The sequence below is a fragment of the Cheilinus undulatus genome, linkage group 8 (genome assembly GCF_018320785.1).
Source record: "Cheilinus undulatus linkage group 8, ASM1832078v1, whole genome shotgun sequence".
In the NCBI taxonomy this organism is placed as follows: Eukaryota; Metazoa; Chordata; class Actinopteri; order Labriformes; family Labridae; genus Cheilinus; species Cheilinus undulatus.
Genome location: NC_054872.1, coordinates 51,093,625 through 51,119,039, shown reverse-complemented (window position 1 = coordinate 51,119,039; position 25,415 = coordinate 51,093,625). Strand labels below are relative to the sequence as shown.

The window sequence follows — 25,415 nt, the reverse complement described above, 5'->3', positions numbered from 1 at the left end:
CCAGACTGATAGATGCCCAACCCTAGTAGCTTTGAGCGTGGTTTAGGGAATTTAAGGACAGGCTTCCCTTCATCTCCAGTGTTTGCTTGTTTGGATCTTTAGACGAGGTCTCAGTGATTTACGTCAGCGTGTGTGTATCCTTGTGAGGATGATAACAGAGCTCATATCCATCCCCCTCATTTAAGGGTTAATCTAATATAGTTTATGAGCTCCATGCTCTCTGCAGGCCGTTAAATCTAACCAGATGCCTGGTTTGTTAATCCAGCAGGGGGCCCGGTGTGGAGCCCTGTGGGACCCCAGGAGAGGAGATCCTGTGTCGGTTTGTGCACAAAGCTTCAGAGAGCTGAGAGCAGATGGACAGGAACACTGTCGCTGAGTGGAAGAGCTGCTGGTGTCAAATCTGTTGTGAGTTCAACCCAGCACAAAAACAACATGCTGTCTGTGAGCGGGATTATTCCTGATCCCAGTTGTTTAAAGTGAGCGGCAGATGAGTTAGCAGGAGGATCACGCTTCTAATCATCTAATCCAGGCTGGTAATTATCAGTTTTATATTGGTATGACTTCAGATTTCTCTGGATGTAAAATCATACATAACATCTATAAAAACCACACTAGTATCCATACACATCACCCTACATGCAGACAAACTATACAACCCCACAAGAAGATCCTGGTAATCCTGATCATCCTCTGGATTTATTGATCATAAACTTTATAATCCTGTTTTCAGTCTAAATGCTGGATTTTCTCCACGGTTCTCTCAGATTAAGATTCAGCCAAAGTCTCTGTGTGTCAGCTCGTCTCCTTGCCCTTCTTTGCCCTCTCTTTCTCTCTGCCTCCATCTTTGTTTTCAGTCAACACTCTCGCTCTTTAACCCCTCCTGCCAATCACATTTGAGGGGGGCGGGGCCAAAGAGGTGGGTACCACAGAGGTGATGATGCAGATCAGCGTTACTCGACCCTGCTCAACCAAAGAGCCAAATTGTTGAAAAATAATTTACAAGAGCCATAATTTAAGTAATAAAAAGTGGCAAAAATGGGTTAGAGTGGCAACAATATTAAGTTAAAGAGGGCAAAATGGTCAAAAAGAGGCAATAAAAGGATGAAAAGTAGGCATAAAATGTCAAGAACTGGGTGAAAAGTGATGAAAATGGGTTAAAGTGGCAAAAAAAAAAGTTTAAGAGGGCAAAATGGTCAAAAAGTGGCAAAAAAGGGTGATAATAAGGCATAAAATGTCAAAAACTGGGTAAAAACTGACTAAAATGGGTTAACATGGCAATACAAATAAGTTAAAGGGGGCAAAATGGTCAAAAAGCGGAAAAAAAGTGATAAGTAGGCGTAAGATGTCAAAAACTGGGTGAGAAGTGGCAAAAATGGTCTCAAAGTGGCAAAAACATGAAAAAAAATGAGTGAAAAGTGACTAAAATGGGCAAAAGGTGGGAGAATGGGCAAAAAGCAGCAAAGAGTGACAAAAAATTGGGAAAAAAGTGTCATTTAATGGCAAAATGGCAGCTTAAATGTGTGATGAATTGGCAAAAATAGCAAAGAAACAGGATAAAAGTCAAAAACCGGGAAAAAGGGGCAAAAACTGGATAATAGCGGTGAAAGTGGGCTTAAAGCAGTAAAAATGCATTAAAGTGGCAAAAAAATGTAAAAGTGGGGCAGAAGTTACAAATAAGGACAATGGAAATATATAGAGAAAATTTAAAGGTTGACAGTTAAAGCCTACTGTGACAGTGTGGGGAACAAACTGATTAATGTGACTAATGGATATTTTCCGAGGCTCCAGAGCCACAGGTTGAGTATCACTGATGTAGAGACTGGGGGGTGGAGACCCAGGGGTGGAGACCCAGGGGTGGAGACCCAGGGGTGGTGTGGTGACGGCTGGCAGCAGGCGTACGTTGAGTGTGAGACATGACAGCGGGCTAAAGCTCTGTGTGTGTGACGGTCTTCCTGTTCTCTGTAAACCTCACGTCCCTCTCATTCTTTCACACAAACTTCTCACAGCCAGCGTTTACGGCTTTAGCTTCATACTGAGCCTGAGCACGGTTTCCTCCTCTCTCTCCTGCTGAGCTCTGTCTCTGCAGGATTTTTGATGCAACTGTCAAAGAAAACATTTAAACCAAATAAAGACAACAACTTTCAGAGAACACACCAGCACTTTTTCTGGTTTCAATCTTTCTAAAGTTCAACCCAAAGTCCTTTAGTGAGATCTGAACCTTCACCCTGGCTCACCCTGCTGGTATATCGCCACATCACCTCTCTGTGTGATGCTGTCTGCCTCTCTGGTTGATTGACACATAGAGGGCGGGGCTTGAGCTGCCCTCTGACCTATAGAAGAGCTAGCAGTGAGTCAGGCTGGATGATTGACAGCTGGCTGAAACACAAGACTGTTAGTCATGTTTTTATCATTGTTGTCTCCCTTTTCTCTGTTCTGGAACCTTTATTTTACTTTATCAAATCAAATATGGAGGTCTTCAATGAAAAACTTCCATCAGTCAGGTTCATGCAGAGGTCGATGTAGGAGAGGGTTTTAATGATTCAGCAGACTGGATTGTGGTTTAACTGTCAGCTCAAGTTTAGTATTTATATTTTATAGCTTTTTATTACAAATAAAAGTTTTTAAAAAACCACATTAGACTTCATGGAAGTTTACAGAAACTCTTTTTTTGGCTCTGCTGACCAAAGTCTACCAGGCGGGTCTGTCTAGCAAAGCTTCAAGCAGTCAGAGAACGAACGGACCAATCAGGGCTATCTAAGGAGGAAGAGGTGGTGTTTAAGGCGGTACCTGCAGGTGAGGAGATGAGTGTGCATTCAGCGATAGCAGCAGTTTAATCAGAAACAGACATTTCTTTATTAAAAGAACCACACAGAGATTTCCTTGATGGAAATTAAGTTTCTGCTCTTCTCCTACCGGCTTCAGTAGGAGTTTGATAAATTAACTCCACTGATGTGAAGAATCCTGGACTGACAGGATTGTCGATTTAACTTTTTTAAAGATATTTTTGGGCTTTTTATGCTCTAATTGACAGAGGTTGAGCTTTTAGGTACATGTAGGGGGGGCGCCAAGGAAAAATGTGCAGAAAAGGAGCCACAGGTCGGCCATCTTTGCACGTAAATCTCTCTTACTGAACTAACGAGCGTGTGTCCCATGGCTCTCTCTGCCCCTCACTTAAATCGCCTCCATGCCACGCTGCATGGATGCAGTAATTCATGCAAAAGGAGGCCTGACCAAGTATTGAAGGCATAGAAATGAACACACTTTACAGAAGCCTGATGTTTCTGTTGAAAATATCCTTTTTTTATCGATCTTATGTAATATTCTAATTTTTTGAGACACTGAATTTTGGGTTTTCTTATCTGTAAGCCATAATCACCAACATTTCAAGAAATAAAGGCTTGACATATTTCACTCTGTGTGTGACAAGTCTATATAATATATGGGTTTCACTTTCAGAAAAGAGTGACAAAAAATATTGAACTTTTTCACGATTTTTGAGATGCACCTGTAAGAGTGAGAGCTGCATTAGTAGGAGGGGCAGAACACACACTGACTGTGTTTACATGGACTTGAGTGTCCCGGTTTCTGTGTGGGTTTTTTGAGTATCAGTTTTGCTACCAGGAGAAAACAGGATTCTGTGCATGCATACGCTGTTTAGCAGATTACCTGTGCAGGTGCAGCTCTGATAAAACTGTTCATTTAACTTCACATACTTTGTAATATGTTGGGTATTGAGAAGGAGAGAAAGCCGGTCTGTTTCTGCCCAGAGAGCGAAGCAGGCTGTGGTGTCTGCGGACAGTGGATTACAGTGATCTGATGTCCAAACGTCTAGATAAATGTTGAACTTTCTGCCATGAATGAAACGTGAGTGTAGTTTTGGAGACAGAGATGCCCGCTCACGCTACGAGTGTCTATCCGGTGCAAACAGGCCCATGTTTCAGCAGCATCAGAAGACTTCTTCAGTGGAACTTTGTGATAAATTTAACATGTTTTAAAGTCATTGTTTCCCTCGGAGCAGTGGCAGGAAGCCTTTCAGCCCAGATCCACCGCTCCACTTCTCTAGAGTTCAGGTTTTAAATATGCATTCTGGTGTTTCTGTGATTTAGCAGAGCTCCACATGTATGTTCCTCCCTTCATTGCGTTTCCTTGACTACCCCGTGTGCAGGCGTGTTTCACTTTGCTCTGATCCCCCTCTGGGTGTTACAGACACTCCGGCTCTCTCGCTCACTCACACAGTTTAATTAAATCCATTAAAAGCCTTGTCGGCGCCGGGCGGCTCCGATCAATCCTCACCTGAATGCCTGCTGACTAATTGTTCCGTTAACGGAGGGTTAACGGACAGATCAAAGGCTCCGGCGGCGTAATTAGCAGAAGGAGGGAGAGAGCGCATTAATGAGAAACAAAGGATGCTGGGAAGTTTTCTCCCCGGAACATTAAATTAAAAGAAAGACAGATTGAGGGAGAAGGTTTAATGACAGTAAACTGATGAACGCTCATGTTTATGTGACTGAAGACAACATTTCCCATCAGCCTTTGGGGTTTCCTTCCTCTCACCTGGAGGAATAAACATGCTGGATGATTGTTTTTCTGCTTCTGTTTCCTTTTTATAAGAGACAGCGGAAAAGAGAGAGGAAGAGAGAAGAAATAGAGGCATGAGATTTAAAAAAAAGAAAAAATAGCCCAGACTTCGAAGAAGAGAAAAAAAGAAGAAAAATGAAATGATGCATTTGGAAGTTTTAAAAAAAAGGGAACACAAAATAGAACATTTAGATTTGAGAAGACGAGAGGAAGGAAGGAGTAGAAACAAACACAGGAGAAAAAAGAAACGAGAAAATAAGACTCAGGATGTCTGATACTGTCTGCACATGAACAGCAGATGTTAGCTTAAAAAGCTAAGCAACTGAAAATATCGACCATATGTATAACTAAATCAACTGCAGTCCCTTTATTCCAGATTATTTTTGGCGTTCTTTGATAGGACAGTTGAGGAGAGATTTGGTTTTATTATTTGCCATGAAAAAGGAAGTAGTATTGTGGAGGGCTTTAACACTAGAAATGGGTAAAATGTACCCAAGGCTGCTTTAATCGTAGCTCACTATTATCTTACAGTTTTAAAGACTGTCAGTCTTTGACTTTTCCTAAAAGTTTGTTAAATAACACCTGGTGTCATAAAAAAAATCTTTACCTAAAGCCAACTTTTGTTCATAGACATTTATATCTAGAACCGCCACGCAGGTTAAATTTGCCCCATAAAAAAGCCTTAATTTTCCTACAGTTTTATTTCACACCAGCCATAAATAGATGGCTCAATGGAAATACCTTCTCTCTGCTGCAGCAACGCCTAATCAGTCGTCATAGATCAACCGTCAGCATGGAGACAACAGGGAAAAAGACATTTACCATTGTGAAGTGTCTGAAGGAGAAGAAGAATCAGCATCAGCACAAAGACATTTTTCTATGTGGCCCATCGTCTTCCAACAGTGATCTAGTTTGCTGTCTGTGGTTAAAAAGCCGTTCAGTGTCAGTGGTTAACTAACAGTCCTTGATCAGTGCTATTTATAGAAATCAAGGCACTTTAAGGACAGGTAGATTTGACCCATTGGCTGTTTTAGGTATGTAGAGATCCACTGCAGCTCTAGTGTTAAAGGCTCGTAGAGCCATGAAAATTGGTTGGCATGAACCCAGTGAAAAACATAAAAGTTTCATATGGGTTAAATGGGTCTGTGCCGCTACCCCCAGTTTCCATATACAACGTGCGCGTTGCGGAATGGCACATCGCTCCCTCTCTAGTCTATCAGAGCATTTCCATAGCTGGCGCTCCAGACCAGCTGCAGCGCGTGCCCAGACCGACACACCGCTCCGCTTCGTTTCAGATAAGCTGCAGGTCTATTTTCAGCACCGGCCACTGCCAAACCTCGTACATTCACTGTCGTTCAGAAAGCGCCAACCATGGAAGTCACAAGCATAGAACATCCGGTTCTTTCAAAATAAAACAATGCACGGACTCCTGATTGTAAATCATCACTATATCAGCATTACATCTCATCCTGCAGCGGGAGCAAAGGGTCACCGAGAGGTCAGTGGGTCACAGAGCTACAATGGTGCCATTGACAAGGAAAAGTTAACTTTTGGGGATATTTAGCCAAAGAATTTTGCATAAAACCACAGATCCTTTAAGCAAACATTAACCTTTTAACTTCCTAATGTACTCACTCAGTGGAGGAAGCAATAACATCATGGACTTATACTGGAGAGGATGATAAATTAACACCAAAAGGTCAAATAGTCCGCTGTTGACATGCTATTCCTGTATGAACTCGCAGTTCTCCCGTGATCTCTTCCTGCTGATCAGGGCTTAAGCAGTACGGTGCAGACTCGCTTCCAGTGGGCAAGGTCGCTCGTCTTTCGGTTGGACCACGGCGCTTCGGTGTGCTGCGCACACGCTCTATATGGAAATTCGGGTAAAGCTTGATTACTCCTTTTATTTTTCTCCCATCTTCCTCTCATCCTCTCCTTTTCTCCACTTGTCTTTTCTTATTCTTCCATTTTCAAGATAATTTTGGGCTTTTTGCCTTTTTGAGATGAGGTGAAAATGTTGAGAAGTGATCTGAGTATGGGAGAACATGAAAGAACAAGAGGAGAGGAAGGAGGAGAAGCCAAGGTAACATGGTGTGAAAAGGAGGAGAGAGAACAAAAAAGAAGCGCAGAGTACAATCAGAGGAAGGAGGAGAAGATGAAGAAGTAAGGAGGAGGAGTTAGAGGACAGCAACCAGAGAGAATGAAAAGGAGACGCGAGTGAAATGTGGAAGAAAAGGAGGAAAGGCACTGAGTAAAAGAAGGTAGAAGAGAAGAGGGATGAGAGAGAGAAGGAGGACAGATGCAGAGGAGAAAAAATTAGATGAGGGGGAGAGCATGAAGCAGAGAGGAGGTGAAAGAGGGAGCAATTAAAACTCAATATGGTGAAAGAGTGAAGAAAGAGGAGTGGAGAGAAAGAAACATGAAGATTTAGGAGCTAATGAAGCAGAACAAAGAGGAGAAACTCTCTCTCCATCTCTGTGTGTTTAAGTGTGAGTGTTTTCTTCATCACAGCCTGCAGGATTGCTGCAACTTTTAGCCCCGATGTCCATCCGGCCTCGATTACAGCAGAGCCCGGCAGGCTTGCATCACACAGACAGCCTGCAGCCTCTTCCTGTGTGACTGACTGAGTGAGTGTGTGGTTTGCCTGGCGGCGCTCCTCTCTCTTCTCCTCCCTTCAGTCCTCTCCTTCTTCCCATACTTCTCCTTGTCTTCTTGTCTTTTCCACCCCCTCCTCAGGCTCTCGATATCAACCTCATCTCCTCTTTCTTCCTCTTTTTTTGACAAACTCCTCCTCTTCTCCTTCCTTTAGGGGTGTAAACTCCATCCTTCTCTCCTCTTCCTCTCTCTGTTTTTCTTATCTCTTTCTTCATCTCTTCTCCTCCCTTTATCCTCACATCCTCTTACCTTCCTGTCTCCCTTCTTTCTTTTACTCTCCTTCTCTTTTCCCTTCTTTCTTCCTCTCTTCTTCTGCTCTTCCCATCACCCCTTTAACATCTGTCTCTGTCAGACTAAATCAGATTGTCCTCCAGGATTTTCCTCTATTTTTCCAAATTCGTTTCCCCCTCTACCTTTACAAGCCTTCCAGAGCTTGCTGTTGAGAAGCATCCCCACAGCATGATGCTGCTGAGAAAAATGGGGAGAGAATGGCATAAGAAATTACATAAAATTACTTACAGGTGGCAGAAATTGGCAAAAATGGGCAAATACATAGCCAAAATGAGTGAAAATGGACTAAAATTGACAAAAAAATTACAAAAATGGGCAAAAAAATTGCAAAAAAACCTGTTGAAAAGTGGCAAAAATGGGTGGGAAGTAACAAAAAAGGATTTACAGGTGGCAAAAATGGTCAGAAAGCGACACAAAAAGTGGCAAAAATGGGTGAAATTGGGCAAAATTGGTGTAAAATGGCAAACATCTTGATGAAAAGTGGCAAAAATGGGGAGGAAATGGCATAAGAAATGACATAATATGAGGTACAGGTGGCAAAAATGGTCAAAAAGCAGCATACACAGCCAAAATTAGTGAGAAGTGACTGAAATGGCCATGAAGCATCCCCACAGCATGATGCTGCTACCACTGTGCTCCACAGTGGGGATGGTGAGTTTGTGGTCTCATCAGACCAAAGAACTTTCTCCTCTTGACCATGGAGTCTCCAACATGCTTTCTGGTGAACTCTAGTCCAGATCGAATCTGAGTTTTCATCAACAGTGTCTTTCTCTAAAGCTCTGACTGGTGAAGAACCCGGCCAACAGTTGTTGTCTGCAGAGTCTCTCCATCTCAGCTGCTGAAACTTGGACCTCCTTCAGAGTAGTCATAGGTGTCTTGGTGTCCTCTCTCACTAGTCTCCTTCTTGATTTAAGTGTTCAGAGCCCTAGAAAAGTTTTTGTCTCCATCCCCTCACTTAGACTTTTCAGTAACCTTCTCTCTGAGGTGTTCTTTTGTCTTCGTGGTGCAATGGTAGCAAGGAATACTGACTAACTCGTGAGTGTATCTCCTGGCTTCATTCCTCAACTTCTCTTTTTTCAAGCCTTACCTTCATCCTTCAGCTTCCTGCCGTCCTCTCTTCTTCTTTTTCTTTTCTTGTTAGAGTTGGTGTTTGGATGATGAATTAAAAGGTGCGTTCAGGTGTTTTCTGCTTTGTCACGGTTCAGACCTCAGCCTCCTGAAGCTCTGGCACTGAGTCATGTTACCTCACAGCGATCAGGTCAGGTTCGGGTTTTGGAGTCATGAGTGTCAACAGGGACCCACAGAGGAGGTTTCCTGAAATATGGATGACATCCAGCTGAGTGTTTGAAGGATCTGTGATTTTAAATTCTTCCAGCACGCTGAGCTTTACACAGAGGTACACCAGGAAAACAAACAAGCACTCTTTCTTTAACAGAGTGGTGAGGCTTAAACATACAACAATAGATAACACATACTGTGTGCTGTGCCAAAATCTTGTTTGGATTTAGTCAGTGAAACCATTAAAATTGCTGGGTACTTTTCCAGATGGGTCTGGGGGGATTAGCATTTTTCCTAAGGAAAAAAGGTTGGGAACACCGCACTAGACTATGATAGATATTTGTGCATGTAACAGCTGATGTCAATCCTTGTAATTTTCCTTGTAGTTTTCTTTTCTTAGGTCTTCTTTCTTCACGCTGTCTGATCAGAAAGATTTAAACCCAGCAAACATGATCATGTTTGTAGATTACCAGACTTAAACACAGAGAGAAGACACAGATCTGATGGTTCTAATAGAGATATTCAGGACTCAGAGCAGTCAGATCTGAACGCCGGAGCCTCCCTCGTACTGTAAGGCTGTCGTGAGCAGAAAGAAACATGAGAGCACCTTCTCCCTCACAGACACGGGGAGCGGCGCTGGGTGAAGATGAGTCAGGCGTTAACATCTCCTTGACTGTTTTCTCTTTGAAGTGACTCATCCTCACTCTGCTGTGAGTCCAACAGAAACACGGAGCCAGATGAAGGGAGACATAATGAGAACACTGTTTGTCATGTGGAAGGGGGGGAAGAAAGAACGCCAAACTCCAACTTTGGTCATTTTTAAAGGTTTTCACTTCAGTTTAACGATGAGACGCCGCAGCAGAGTGGACGGAGGCATGAAAGCCCTTCGACAGGGAGAGGAACAGGTTTGAACCTGATTCAGCACCACAGCAAGTTTCTATAGGAGAAGCTCAGACGCTTCATAGAGTCAGACAGAGGCTGAGATTTACAAATATGAAGTTTAAAGATGAAGCAAAGTCATGATCCTTACATTTTAACAACCCATTTTACCGCAGCGCAGTAACTACCCTGAAAACTACCTTCCTACCGGAGGAGTCCCCCGAAATGCCGAGTTTTTTTTAAAGCTGCTGCTGTCACTGTGGTACGAGGCAGCAATGACGTAGAGGTGCTTCAGTGAACATCACAGCAGAGCCCGCCTGCAAGTTCATCACAACTCCCCCCTCCCCAAAGCACGTGGAGTACCTCCCAATCTCTGTCTAATGTACTATAAAACAGAGGGAAAAATTCGGTTCCATCATCAAAATGATTCCCCCTAGAAAATACGTTTCACTGGTTGGTTCCACAATAAAAACTTCTTCCGTAGTTTTGTAGAAATGTTGTCCCATGCCCAGTTTTTCTTCTGGTTGTCCTTGTATGACAGTAGAGCCGTGTTGTAGAGCTCAGCATATTCCTACACCAACATTATGAGCTCCTCCACTGTTTGCTTTGACCCCCGAACCCTGCTATTTCTGGGTTCTCTCCCTCCTTCGATGTGATTGGCTGCTGCCAGGCAGCTGCCGCCAGAAAGTTCAACACGCTGAACTCCGAGCAGCAGGGCAAAATCTGTGCACGTTCACGTGGGCAGCAACAGCTTCTGGGTCCTACCGCCACGATTAAAACCGCTTCCTGAAACCCTTCCCTCATTAAAATAACTGGAGGCGGTTAGTTGCCACGCGGCGGTGTGTAAAAGACTTTAGACGTTCAGATACCAATTTACTGCACCTTTGTATCTGCACTTATTCTCTGTAGTAAGAGTCTGTCTTCGTGATCAGAACTCTCTGTCTCTCCTTGGGCCAACTGCTGATCGCCAGCTGATCCCAATTATCGTCTCCCAGCTCACAGCCAATCACAGCTCTATCTCTCTACACAAAGGTGTATTTGAATACGACATACTTCTCAGTAACCCTGCATTAATGCTGCTGCTGGCAAAACTTCACCTCCTCCACCCCAGCCTCCTCCTTCATAGCATAAAACTTCACCTCCTCCACCCCAGCCTCCTCCTTTATAGCATAAAGCTTCACCTCCTTCACCCCAGCCTCCTCCTTCATAGCATAAAACTTCACCTCCTCCACCCCAGCCTCCTCCTTTATAGCATAAAGTTTCACCTCCTCCACCCCAGCCTCCTCCTTCATAGCATAAAGTTTCACCTCCTCCACCCCAGCCTCCTCTTTCATAGCATAAAGCTTGTTGCAACCTCATATTCAGATTAATGCTACTATGTAGAAGGCTGCATTGGGATTGGGTCCCGTGGCGGGACCAATGCAAATCTCGCAGAAGCGGGCGGTTCAAACTTTGCTGAGGGCAGGAACAGGCGGCTAAAAAAAACACTGCGGGATGATGCAACAGGATGATGAAGTCAACAAATGATGTAGAAAAGAAGCTCAAACAAGGTCTTTACAGCAGAAAAAGAAAACAAGGCAAGTCTGACAAGTTTTGTTTCTGCAGACAAGCTCTGATTGAATAACACATTAATATCTACTGAATGTTAAATGACGTGACAACTACAGTTTCATAAATCATTATTTCAACAGAAAAAGCAGGTTTTTGTGTTGTGAAAGTTTAGTAATATTTATGCTGAGAATGGCTAAATGAGCTGTCCTTGGTGCTGAAACGCGTCAGATTTGACTGACAGCTGCCGCTCAGAGAGAGAGTGAGAGTGAGGGGAGGAGATGCTCTCCGTCGATGGACGATTGTACATGCTTTTCTGCTGCTGATTATATTCTTAATCATTTAGATCAGTGGTTTTCAAAGTGTGAGGCCGGCCTCCCCTTGGGGGCGCCACAGAACTTCAGTTAACTTCCGTAGACCAGAATAAAAAAAAGGTAATTTGCTTGCTAACTTCTGCTGTGCATGGAGCAAAATAGATAGACTTATCGTAACTTTAAGGCAGTGTTACTCAACCATGCTGTAAGTCACTGAGCTCTTCAGAACGACACATTTAGTATCACAGATGTTTGAGAATGGAGACAGCATGGATAGCTGCCTGCCTTAAATGATGCTGATTGGTCCGTTCTCAGGTTTCAGGCTGGAGCTTTGCAAGACAGATCTGCCTGAGCACTCTCTGTCCCTAACCATAACATTAGAATCCCTTTGGGATGTAGATTTGTGTAGCCAGTACTGAAAAATAAAGCTGTTTAAAGTTTTAAAGATCCATCATTAGCAGGCACTATGACATCATTTTCTATTTCTGAGTCTTTGTTTGGGATAAACCGAGGGGACCATCAGAGTTCAGGAGGTTAAGGACCCTCTACAGGCCCTCCAGGACCTCCTCAGGTCCCTGAACCACACTTTGAACACTGCAGATTTCACCTTGTTGACCTGGAGGCCCTCCAGCCAGCCGACCTCTGACCTCTGCCTCGCCGTGGCGGGCGAGTGTCTCACTGGGAGACGGAGATGGCTGCGTAGCGGTACAGTGAGGAGATGATACATCGTCATGGAGACAAGACGGGAGGCAGATTGAGGATGACAGAGGCTGTGATGAGAGAGAGTGAATTTCCTCCTGGGACGGCGGGCCGCGTGGCTGCGAGTGTGCGTGTGCTGCAGGCTGCTCGACAGATGCTCTCATTAGTCAAACAGGCCGTCCGCTGTGTGAGCCTCATCAAGCAGCAAACTTCAACACAATTAACTCGACCTGCAGCGTCTCTCTTAACCCAACCAGCAGAGAGACGCACGCCACTTCACTCACACGAGTACACACAGTTTAACACTTTAAAGGAGCAGTTCAGCATTTTCAGAAGAACTCCTACATGTTTGTGACTTCAGATGTGCAGGGTTTGAAACTAGTGCCCTACTTTGCAGATTTCAGACTGAACACAGCAGGAAGTTTAGGTTTGTTTGAGTGCAGGATGTAAGGTTGTCAAATAAGTTTGCAAATACATTAGTTAAAGTCATTATTAAAGGAGCTTTTAATAGCTTAAAATATGTGTAGGGCTTTTAAAGTTTTTAATCACTGAAACTCAACTAAAATCAGTGAGGACTGATGACAGCAGTGTATCATTTTTTATCTAGGTGGGTGTTAATGTTGTGCAGCCCTAGCTGCAAAGTTTGCTGTGAGGTGAAGTTGAGTACACTCAAGGCAGCCTTACACCTAAAGACTTTTACTCCGATTTCAAACTCACAGACAAAATTCCAAAGTCGGAGTAAAATCCTGGGAGTCTTGCTAAAGTCGCAGCTGGCTCCCATTGTCTTAGTCGTTAGGTGTGAGGTGGTCACAAGACTCGATTTTAGCCGTTTTAAGGCGGTCTTTCTTCAGTCTTGGCATTACAACAATGTTGAGAGTTTTAGGTCTGGTTGATGCAAATTGTCTTATCAATGATTGACCGTCATCCACGACCAATGGGAGCCGGTGTTTTTCATAAGCTCATTAATTCACTTCATTCTTTAAATGTGAACCAGGTAAAACTCCTCATTCTCCAGCCTCTCAGGATACCTCCTATCAGCGCTGCCTGCGTGTCTTTTGACCTTTTTGATAAGTTAAAACTGGAGATTTCAATAAAACTGCTGTAAAATCAACATTTTAATGCTTGTCTATGGAGGTCTATGACCTGGATGTCAGTGTGTGAGGAGCTACAAGAAATGTGATTGGCTTGTGGTGCTGGAGGGCGGGGCTCAGAGATATGTCAGTTATGCTGAACTGGAATCATTCTTGGCACAAAAATGCATGAGTTATAAAGAAAACACCGACCCCAGTGACATAATCCACCATCGCCACAGTGACAGAGGTGAGATGTCCGCTTCATGACCTGCAGCCTGACGTACCACTGATAGTTTTGTTTGATGTAAACCAAACCAGCTAGTTTTCTTCATCCTCTGACTTATCTGACTAAAACATTACTGTTTTTATAAATGAGTTTCTACACTGCTCTTTGTCTTCACTGAAGACACCTTTAGGCTCACTCCCTCTCAGCCTTTCTCCCTGCGTATCTGCAGCTCCAGCTCCAGTGAAATTCCTTCATTTCAGACACATTAAACCCTAAACTGGAGCAGACAATAAAGCAGGAAAGTGCTGCTCAAAGCACCGCAGTGAAAATGATGTTTGACAGAATGATTGATGGTGCAAAGACGCTGCAAAATTTCAGCAAAAAAAGGCCTCAGCGATTACAGATTAAACACACTCAGAGAGCAAATATGAGGGTTTAATTGTCACATCATCTTTAAAGATTATTGCTCTTGGTCTCCGCCATCACTCTGCTGTCACTCTCTGCTCCCAGTTTCCTGGAGGAGACGTCACATCAAGGGCTCCTGTTTTCATTTGCAAGATATTTTAACACTCCTCAGAAGAATTACACCGGCTTTTCTACTCCACTTTGCACCCCGTATTTCAACAGATTTCAACACTCTTAAGCTTCACGGCAGCTTTGCAGCGCTACAATTAGGTTAGCAGTGAACCCTGGCGTCGCCTACAATGGATTTATAATGATCCGAGGCTGCAGAGGAGCTCGGGAGGCCACAAACACCGTAACAAAGTGCTTTGGACGCAGCAGAACCTCCTCTGTGTGGATCTGCCAAAGTGTCAGCTTTGGAAGATTGGACCAAATTGGCCAAGTGTGTGAGTGTTATTGTCTGGATGGTGGGTGCTGTGTTGGATGAGTGTCTCTGAAAAGCCGGGTGTTTATCCGCACAATGGAGCAAATCTGAGCCTTTGATCAGCAGGCCGAGTCCCCAGATCTGCAGGGTAGACTCTGTGTGTGTGTGTGTGTGTGTGTGTGTGTGTGTGTGCTCAGATAATCAGCAGTGCATTAAAGTTTATCAAAGAAAGAGAGTGCTTTAATTCAATTCAGTAGAAAATGCTCCTGTGGACCATTTTCATCCGCACACAGACCCACTCTTAGAAATCAGTCCTTGTTTTCTGCGTCCTTGGCTGAGGTTTTGGTTCAGATTTAGTCTAAAGCAGCGTTACTCAACCCTGCTCAACCAAGGAGTCAAATAGTTGAAAAATACCTGTGCAAGAGCCTCAATCTAAGTGGTGACAAGTGACAAAAATGGGTTAAAGTGGCAATAAAAATGAGTCAAAGGGGGTAAAATGGTCAAAAGCAGCAAAAAGGGTGAAAAGTAGGCATAAAATGTCAACAACTGGGTGAAAAATGGTTTAAAAAATGGCTGAAAAGTAGGCATTAAATGCCAAAGAATGGGTGAACAGTGGTAAAAATGGGTAAATGTGGCAATAAAAATAGGTTAGCAGGGACAAAATGGTCAAAAAGTGGCAAAAAATGCGAAAAGTAGGAATAAGATGTCAACAACTGGATGAAAAGTGGCAAAAATGGGTTAAAGTGGCAATCAAATTAAGTTAAAGGGGGCAAAATGGTCAAAAAGTGGCAAAAAAGGGTGAAATGTAGGCATTAAATGTCAAAAACTGGGTGAAAAGTGGCAAAATGGGGAGAAAAAGTGGCAAAAAGGACAGAAAGTGGCAAATTTGGGTAAGAAGTGACCAAAAATAGAGTTACAGGTGCCAAAAATGGTCAAAAAGTGGCAAAAACAGGACATGAAATGAGTGAAAAGTGACTAAAATTGGCAAAGGGCTGCAAAAGGTGGGAGAATGGGCACAAAGCAGAAATAAGTGGCAAAAAATTAGGAAAAAAGTGGCATTTAATGGCAAAAGGCAACTTAAGTGTGTAAAAATGGCAGAAATAGCAAAAAGCAGGATAAAAGTCAAAAACCGGGGTCAAAGGGACAAAGACGGGATATTAGTGGCAAAAATGGGCAAAAAGTTGCAAAAAAGACGTGGCAAACCTCTCTCTACTTTTCAGCATTGATAGTTCCTTTCCAGATGTTAGAGCTGCCCACGCCATAGGCACTAATGCAACCCCATACCATCAGAGATGCAGGCTTTAGACCTGAGCCAGGACAACAAGCTGGATGCTCCCTCTCCTCTTTAGTTCACAGGACACGACGTCTGTGGTTTCCTCTGACCACAGAACAGTTTTTCATGTTTCCTCAGTCCATGTTAAATGAGCTTTGGTCCAGAGAAGACGGTGGTGTCTCTGGATCCTGTTCACATATGGCTTCTTCTCTCCATGATCCAGCTTTAACGGTCATTTGTGGACGGCACGGCCAACTGTGCTGACAGACAATGATTTCTGGAATGTTTCTGAGCCCATGCAGTGATTTCACTACAGAATCATGCCTGTTTCTAATGCTGCCTTGTCCCTTGTTCTCAGAGATTTCTCCAGATTCTCTGAATCTGTTGTTGGTATTCTCAGTTACATCGAGGAACATTTTTTTGATATTTTTCCACAATTTTTAGAGTCAGATTTTCACAGAATGGTGAACCTCTGCCCATCTTTACTTCTGTGAGACTCTGCCTTTCCAAAATGCTCCTTTTATATCCAGTCATGTTGACGATTAACCTAAGTAGTTGCTAAATGCTCCTCCAGCTGTTTCTCATGTGTACCACTTACTTTTCCAGCCTTTTATCGCTCTGTCCCTACTTTTTTGAGATATGTTGCATGTTTCTTTTCACTAAATGGTAAAATGTCTCAGCTTCTGTGAATAAAATTTGGGTTTATGAGGTTTTAAATATTGCATTCTATTCTATACAGTGTCCCAACTTTTTTGGCATTAGGGACGTAAAGTTAAATCTTAAATGCACGGGCCTCAGTAATCACAGGGACTTCCTCCAGTACTTGTACTATGAAAATCTACATGTGGGTCTTACTAAATTAAAAGATCTGAATCTGGACCAGGCCCGGGTTTTAATTTCAGGCCCCTCATTGGTCTCTGTAGATCAGAGGCCCCTGATGATGTGACTGAAGTCGGCTCTGCCTGTAAAGGGCTTTAATCTCGACATGACTGCTGTTAGGAGGCTGAACCGTTTTAAAGAAAGAGGAGATAAACAGGAAGTGAAACCCCTCTGGTGCTGTTACTAAAGGAAAATAAGGATGATTTGTACGAGATGCTGCTGCAATCGCGTATCAGAAATATCAAAGTGATGACGCCTGCTGTGATAAAGTCTGACCCATTCGCACACAAACACTGGCAGAGCCGCGCAAAAAGGCGAGAGCAGATTAAGTACAGACACACTCGCAGTGATATTAAAGCCGGCGCTGTGCAGCTCTCTGCCTTTGTTGATTATTCTCACTCCAAATGATGCTGAGAGATAACAGATTTACACACAAACACTCACACCGAGTCACAGAGAGGAAATCCCATCACAGGCTGGAAGCTCAAACACAGTCACAGTCCGTCAGAACGGCTGAGGGTCTCTCACAGAGAGAGCCGGCCTGACACACCGAACTCACAACGACACACACACACAACACACACAACACACACCAAACTCACAACAGCAACACACAAGAGCGCAACGACTAACACTAAAATACACACAGTCACCCAGATGGACAGCCATAGGCTCTACAGCTGCACTCCCTCATCCCTGGAGGTGACAGGATGAGAGAGCTGTCGATCATTCTGGAGCTATTTCCAGGCCCCGCCCACTTGGGGATGCTCTGCACCAGCTGGGGACAGCGCTCCTCTCCAAACTCATGCTTTAACCTTCAATTAAAGATGAAAATCTCCTTAATAAAACAGGAAAATGATTAACTGTCCATGTAAAACATGCCACCCACACGGTTTTAACGCCGACGCACACATCACACTCCCACAGTTGTCAGCGTTGGAGTTCCTCCATCAATAATCGACGAAGCCCCACATTAAACTTTCACTGCTTTATTTTTTAATGGCTGACAAAAGTCCTCAGATATTCATAATTCAGACGACAGCCGCTGTTTCTCACATCACGCTGGATTCCTCCTCTACAGCCGGCGTGACGACACACAGAGCGAACAGCTCCACGCTCCCAGGGCAAGTCTGCCAGAGACGCGTTCAAGGTCTCTGAACATCCAGCCAGCTGCCAACACTGGACCCTGGAGTCCTCACTCCTACAACCCTCCAGAACCTTTCAAAACTTCCCCCCACACCTTTACAGAACCCCAGGACAGGTAAAACTCATCATGCACTATGTGGACAAAAGTATCTGGATACCTGGCCATCACACCAGCAGGGACTGTAATCACATTGTATTCAAATCCATAGACTCTAATATAGAGTTAGCCCCTCTCTGCACTATAACAGCTTCCACTTTTATTGGAAGCGTTTCTGTGACCATTCCCTCTGTAGACCAGTGATACTCAACCCTGCTCAACCAAAGAGCCAAATTGTTGAAAAATATCTTTGCAAGAGCCACAATCTAAGTGGTGAAAAGTGGCAAGAACAGCTTAAAGTAGCGATAACTAGAAAAGCACTCGTAGAGCACAGACCTCCGCCATTAGCCCTATCTCCCAATAGTGAGGACTCCTTTACAAACATTCCTGGATCCAGACGGTGATCCGGATCACTCCCAAAATCTAATCTGTTCTTCCTTAAGCCATTTCTGACATTTCCTGAAAATTTCATCAAAAGGCGTCCAGAAATTGTTGAGTTATGTTGCTAACAAACAACTAACTAACTAACAAACCCTGGAACACATAACCTCGTTGGCGGAGGTAACAATAAGTTAAAGAAGGCAAAAATGGTCAAAAAGCAACAAAAATGGGTGAAAAGGGGTGAAAATGGGGAGAAAAAGGTGGGAAAAGGGGTCAGAAAGTAGCAAAAATGGTTGAGAAGTGACAAAAAATGAGTAACAGGTAGAAAAAAAATGGTCCAAAAGTGGCAAAAAAATGAGTGAAAAGTGACTAAAATGGGCAAAAAGCAGTCAAGAGTGGCAAAAATGGGCAAGAAATAGGAAACAAGTGGTATTTATTGGCAAAAGGTAGCTTAAATGAGTGAAAAGTGGTGAAAAACATTATGAAAAGGGAATAAATGGGATAAAAGTGGCAAAAAGAAGTGGCTAACATGTCAAAAACTAGGAAAAAAATGGTATTTCATGACAAAAGATAAAATAAGTGGGTGAAAAAAAGGAGAAAAAAACTGAAAAAAGGTCAAAATTGGATAAAAGTTTGTAAAAATAGGTAAAAAATAGCAAAAACAGTGGCAAATGGGAATAAAAGTAGGGAAAAGTGGCATTTAATTACATAAGGTAGCTTTAATTGGCACAATGGGATAAAAGTGTCAAAAATTTGAAACAAAGTGGCAAAAAAAGGGGAAAAAAAAGTTGTGTTTAGTGGCAATAGGTAGCTGAAATGGATGGAACGTGGCAAAAAATGGTGGAAAAGGGCAAAAGAGTTTCTCTTTTTTAAGGTTTTCTGGGGGACTAATATACATAATTAAGACATAAAAGAGCCACGCGATGAGTATCACTGCTCTAGAGCATTTATGAGGTCAGGCTCTGATGTTGGACCAGAAGACCTGGCTCACAATCTCTGTTCCAGATCATCAGAGGTGCTGGATGGGGTTGAGGTCAGGACTCTGAACTCATCAGACCATGTCTTTCTAGTCCTCCTTTGGTCTCTGGGCCACAGTCATGCTGGAATAGAAAAGGGCCTTCCCTAAACTGTTGCCACACAGTTGGAAGCATAGCGTTGTCCAGAATGTCTTGGTCCGCTGAAGCATTAAGATTGGCGCCATACCATTATCCCTCCTCCACCAAACTTCGGCCAGACAGGTAACGTTCTCCCAGCATCCTCCAACCCCAGACTTACCTATCTGACTGTAAACAGAGACTCCTGATTGGTCACTCCATAGATCTCGTTTCCTCTGCTCCACAGTCCAGCGTCGGCGTGCTTTACACCACTCCATCCGACGATTGGCATCATGTACCTCAGCAGTCGCTGTCTTACCAAAACCTGCAGGTAAACTCCCAAACACTATCTCAGTTGGTGCTGGGATGTTGCAAAGACATTTGTGCAGATTAGCTCTCTCTCTTTCTCTCTCTGACTTGCAGCAATATCTGGTGAGAAATAGGGCATAAAATCTTCAAAGTTAAAATAATGATTGCATCATTATGGAGGTATAGAAAACTCTAGAACTACTGGAAATCTGGACAATCTTAGCCTTGACTTCCCCTCAGATCAGTCTGATTTTGGCCCATTTTTTTGGTGTTATTTTTCAAATTTTCTGCTCAAAGTTAATCTTTCTGTCGTCTTATTTCTCACTCCACCCTACCTTCACTTTTTCAGGTGATTTTTACCAATTTACTCTTAAAATACCGGCCTCTTTCTCCTCTGGGTTCTTCTCTTTCATTGGTTTTTAGGCATCCTTTCATGTTTCCTCCCTCTCTTGTCGTCTTTTCATCTTCTGGTGTAACTCTTGCAGAACCAATCTGACCGTCACACACACACACACACACACACACACACATAACACACACACAGCCGCTCAAACATGAAATATATTCCTCTGATTGCTGAAACCCTCTTCTTGTTATTTTCTCCAGCTCCACCCGTCTGCCCCTCCAAGCAGATTAAAAATATCGCCACAAATTATCGGTAAATCCTCTTCGACCCGTCCGGTTGCCCCACTTCCCATGATGCATTTTTCCATCCGGCCAATCAAGAGGTGTAGAAAAACAGTTGATTGACTTGTACGATATTCAGGGTTTGATTTTAGCCGCCGGTGCTGCTTTTCTTTGTCTTTTTTGTGTCTTTCTTCTCCTTTTTGGCCGCTTTTTTCTCTCTTTGGCCCCATTTTTCCATCTTCCCCTCGATATACCTCCCCTCCGATGTTCCCCCCTGCTCTCTTTGCTCCTGTGTCATCGATCCTGCATGCAGCCGTGTCAATAGAAATCAGGCCCGTGGATGTGCTGTTTGTCTGTATGGATTGAACTCGGGGGGGCCGTCGAGGCTGCCGAGCGGTGCCAGGGGGGCCTCATGGGGCTTTGAATTCCCCTCCGTGGGAAAACAGGGATCCTCGCCGCCATGCTTAGTTTCAGCCTGAGTTAGCTGGGAACCGAACAACGTCGGCTGATGCAATGATGTCATAAGTTTGCTTTGTGGACACAGCGGCCATATTTAATTTATGTCGCTCTGAAGTCTCATCTGATCCCATTTGTTTGATTTCAAACTCCAGTTTGTGTCGCTGCTGCAGCTGGACTTCAACACTGACATGTTCTCATCCTGTTAAACCCAGACAACAGAGCACAACATCCAATGATTGGATTAAAAAACATCATAATGCAACTCTAATTGCAAAAAAGTTGGGATGCTGTGTAAAATGTAGATCAACACAGAATTCTATGATTTTCAAACCTCAGAAGCCAATAATTTATTGACAGCAGAACAGAAGCAACATATCAGATGTTGAAACTGAGACATTTTAAATTTGATGGCAGCAACACATCCCAAAAAATTCGGGACAGTGCTACAAAAGGCTTGAAAGTAGATCATAAAATTGCGGCACAATTTCAGAAAAATGTATCTCAATGTAAAATAGTGAAGACTTCGAATCTCCCATCATCTACAGTCCAGAATATTGTAACCCAGTAAATTAATTTGAAAGTTTTTTCGAAATTCAGGTGTTTCCATTACCAGTTTTTTATTGCACTGTTTAGATTTTGCGCATTTCCAAGTGTAATTGAAACCCAGCTAATGTCTCTGTCAGGGATGGCCTCGACTATTTCAGCAAGACCATGCTAAACCACATACCACATCCATCACAACAGCATGGCTTCACAGGAGGAGAGTCTGGGTTCTGAACTGGTCAGCCTGCAGTCCAGACCTTTCAACAATAGAAAACATTTGGAGCATCAGAAAAGGGAAAATCTAGCAAAGAAGACCCAGCTGGAATCCTATATCAGACAGGAATGGGACAACATTCCTCTCCAGGAACCGGTCTCCACATTTCCCAGACTTATTGCTAAAGAAGAGGGGATGCTACACAATGGTAAACATGGCTCCGTTCCTACTTTTTCAAGAAATGTTGGTGCCATCAATTTCAAAACAAGCTAATATTGTTCATGAAATAGAAAAATGTCTCAGTTTCAACATCTGAAATGTTTCTTTATGTTCTATTCGGGATAAAATATGGATTTATGTGATTTTTATTTCCATTTCACACAGCGCCCCAACTTTTTTGAAATTGGGGTTGCACCATAAACAATTTTGTTTTGAAACTCTGGATTTCCAGTTCCAGTGATATTTAATGTTTTCACTAATCTCAGGTTTTATTTTAATGGATTTCTGGTTGTTTTATCTGGGTTGTGCACGTTTCAGGCACATTATCAGGCACATAAAATTGGTCTAAGATACAACAACACATTACAGAGTTATGACTCTTAAAAACTTTAGGACGAGACACAAAAGAAGGCTTATTGTGAAATTCTGATAAAGCTGGTGGACTTCCTGTTGGGATTTGGACATGGGTCCAAGAGGCTTTTTTGTAGGTCTGATGATGACACATATGCACACCGAAATTCACAAGCCTGGGTTGAACGGTGTGCCAGGGCTGATTTCTTGTTTTTTCTTTCTTTTTTGTGGCAACACATGAAAAACACATCAAAAATCAGTTGCACTAATGTTCCACTGTCAGAGGGGGGCGCTGTGACAAAGCAATGATATCGATACATGGTTGTATTCAGGACGAATGTGTGATTATCTTTGTGAAGTTTGGTGATGATTGAAATAAACACTAAAAAGTTATAAGGCAATATTTGTGAAATTTCACAGCACAAAATAGACAAAAATGAAGTCTACGTTTGGGCTCTGATAACAGCCCTGCCTTATAGTGAAAACTCACCATTAGCTCAACTTTGGGTCTCAAGGTTGTCTAGGTTGAGTAAAAAAATCTCGAGTCAATCAGAGGAAAGCCCTCCGACGAGGTCGTTCAAATGTAACAAAGTGTCCGCCAGTAGAAAAGGCCAAAAAATGCCAAAGTTTGACCATTTGGCATTTGTAGTTTGGTTCCTGTACGTTTTAGAGGATGGTCATACTTTAACTTTTTTTTTCGTCTCATTTTGATACATATGTGTACCAGTTTTCATGCATGTAGGTGTTACCCAGGGCTCTGTCTCACTTTTGGCACCCCTAGAAAAAACTGTGCGATGGACTTACACTGTTCCACCGCCAGATGTCTATTTCTCAAGGGGGACAAGTTTTGATGGAAAAAACTGGACATTTTACATATATTAAGGCCCCCAAAACAGGCTTTGAATTGACTGAAACTCAGAAACAATAGGGTCCTCGCTGACACTTGGCTGTTGCTCGGGCCCTAATAAGGACGAACTCAACCAATCTCAATAGGGTCCTTGCACCCTCGGTGCTCGGGCCCTGATAATGGTATCAGCTTCCTGAAAACAGGATCACTAATATTTACACAACTACCGTCCTCTTGTGTTGCTTCATATCCTCGTATTTCTCCAGGGTGAGGGTTAGGGTCTTGTCTCTCAGGATGGACTGAGATGTAAGGAGAAGACACAAGTGAAAGACACATGGGTGCAAATTAAGAGACATAAGAGGCAGGCATAAAAAGTTTAGTCCTTCAGACCCTCAAACATTTAAGGACACGTCACCATTCCCTCCACTCATTCATTCATTGTTCTCTCTGTTCTTTCTATTCCCCTGCTGAGCTCAGCCTCCACCGTTTATCCTCTAAACAACACATATAAATGACTTTTTCTGCCTTTTCCATTTTCTCGGTGGTTGTCTCTCCGTCTCTGACCACATTCTGACCACAGAACCAGACCCTAATTGAGTTTTCATGTTGCTGTTCGCTCCCACACACTCCAGAGAGTCCACACACCGTCCTCGTCTCCGCCAGGACCGATAGATGACGTTAGCGGTCAGGAAGAGAGCACACATCCACACGTTTGTGGTCACAGGGAGTTTTTTTTTTTTTTTTTATCAACAATGAAGAGGAAAATGATTCTGTCTGTCACACGTCATATCTTTTCTTTATGAACCCTGAAAATAGAAAACAAGTAACGCTGAGACAAGAGGCAGAAAATGAGACGCTTTCACCATCTGCTGAAGGATCTAAGAGCTAGGACCAGGATCAGACTCCACCTTATCAGCAAGGCCATTCTGGACCAAAGTAATGTGGGCCAGACAAAAGAAGCATCTACAACGCCTCATAAACCCTGACTGACAGGGTCACTTGTTAGGATAAGCTGTTTTTCTGTCTGGGTTTTTTGGACCATCTTGGTTTGGATGTTCTGGAGAATGAAGGCCTGATCCTGTTTAGGGCTGAATGATTTAGGAAAATAATCTAAGTGCAATTATTATTATTATTTTTAATTTTTTTTACCAAATATTGTGATTTGATATGCAATTATCAAAGTTCCTCATCTCATGCATTTTACAACAAAAACAAGCAATAATTCTTCCATACTATAACCAACACAATATTAGATTATACTAGGGCAGAACAATTTTTAATTTTTTTTTTTTTTAATTGTTAATTTCTTTTTTTTTTTTTTTTCGGATTAAAAAAAAATTTCAAGCCTTTTTTAACTTCTCCAAACCCATGCAGCACTCCATGCAACTACTGCTTTCTGACTGAATAAAACAGGATTTTTTTTTTTTTGTAAACTATTTTAAAAGTATGGCACTGCAATGATTGTATGGTATGTAATGCATAACATCTCCGCTGCAAAAAGAAGTTCTAAACTGGTATGGTGACACAGATTTCAGGATTAGGAAATATTGCACCTTCTGCAGTTTGAAAATTGCAGCAGATCATATTGTGATTTTATCTAAATTGCGATTAATTTCCCAGCCCTAATCCTGTTTGTTCCGATCTAGCCTTGAAAAAGTGTTCTTCCCCTTCCTGATTTCTATTTTTTGCATATTTGTCACTTGTAAACCATCGCACACATTTTAATATTAGACAAAGAAAACCAGAGTTCATACAACACACATTTATTGAAAGAAAAAAGTCATCCAGACCTACCTGGCCCTATGAGAAGGAGTCATTGCCCCCTAAAGCTAATAGCTTGTTGTCCCATCCTTGCAAGCAAGCATTTGTGATAACTGGCATGAGTCTTTCACATCACTGTGGGGGAATTTTGGCCCACTCTTATTTGCAGACTTGCTCTAATTCAGCCACATCAGAGGGTTTTCCAGCATGAACGGCCTGTTGAATCATGACCTCTGACCTGAACTGAGTCAGTTAAACCTGCAGGTCTTTAGATGTTCTTCTGGGCTCTTCTGGGACCTCCTGGATGAGTCGTCCATGTGCACTCGGAGTCAGACACTCCTGGGAGGGTTCACCACTGTTCCCAGTTTTCCCTATTTGTGGCTCTCAGCATGGGTGGCTGGAGTCCCATAGCCTTAGAAATGTTCTTTGTAACCCTTTGCAGACTGATGGATGTCAGTGACTTTGTATCTCGTCTGTTCTTGAATCTCTCAGCTGTAAAACATTTACAGGAACTTTAGCTTCCTAGCTAGGCTAGCTTTGGCATTAGCTGATGACTTTGTATTGTTTTGTTCAAATTTTGAAGCTTTTGGGTCCCAGGAAAACGTCTTTCTGATAGTCAACCAGCTCAATTTAAGGCTACAGAACTGACTATAAATGTCCTTATGTCTACACCCACCTTTCATTGCATTATTTTAATGAAACTGATGGAAACTGAAGATGAAATCTAGCAGAGGCTCGTTGTTTCCCATGTCTTCCAGATTTCAGAAACATGAGTGAGAATACTTCCCTCTGCCTCTGCGTGTTCGTCTGCGTGTGTTCTGTCGCTCTAAAGCAGTGTTTTCTTTTCT

The 25,415-nt window shown here is 42.9% G+C and overlaps 1 protein-coding gene across 3 annotated transcripts in view; it reads left to right on the top strand.

Moving 5' to 3' along the window:
* The window catches only part of si:dkey-22o22.2 (neural-cadherin), a 220,855-nt gene that overhangs the window by 54,119 nt on the left and 141,321 nt on the right, over nt 1-25,415 (top strand). The window contains exons 1-2 of one of the 3 annotated variants that reach the window (XM_041793005.1): nt 19,359-19,381; nt 19,485-19,568. The exons of 1 other annotated variant lie outside the window; for it this stretch is intronic. The gene's annotated coding sequence lies outside the window, so the exon portion shown is untranslated. Of the gene's footprint in view, nt 1-367; nt 406-19,358; nt 19,382-19,484; nt 19,569-25,415 lie in introns of those variants that run through there. One more of the 3 variants, XM_041793006.1, reaches the window with a different exon arrangement.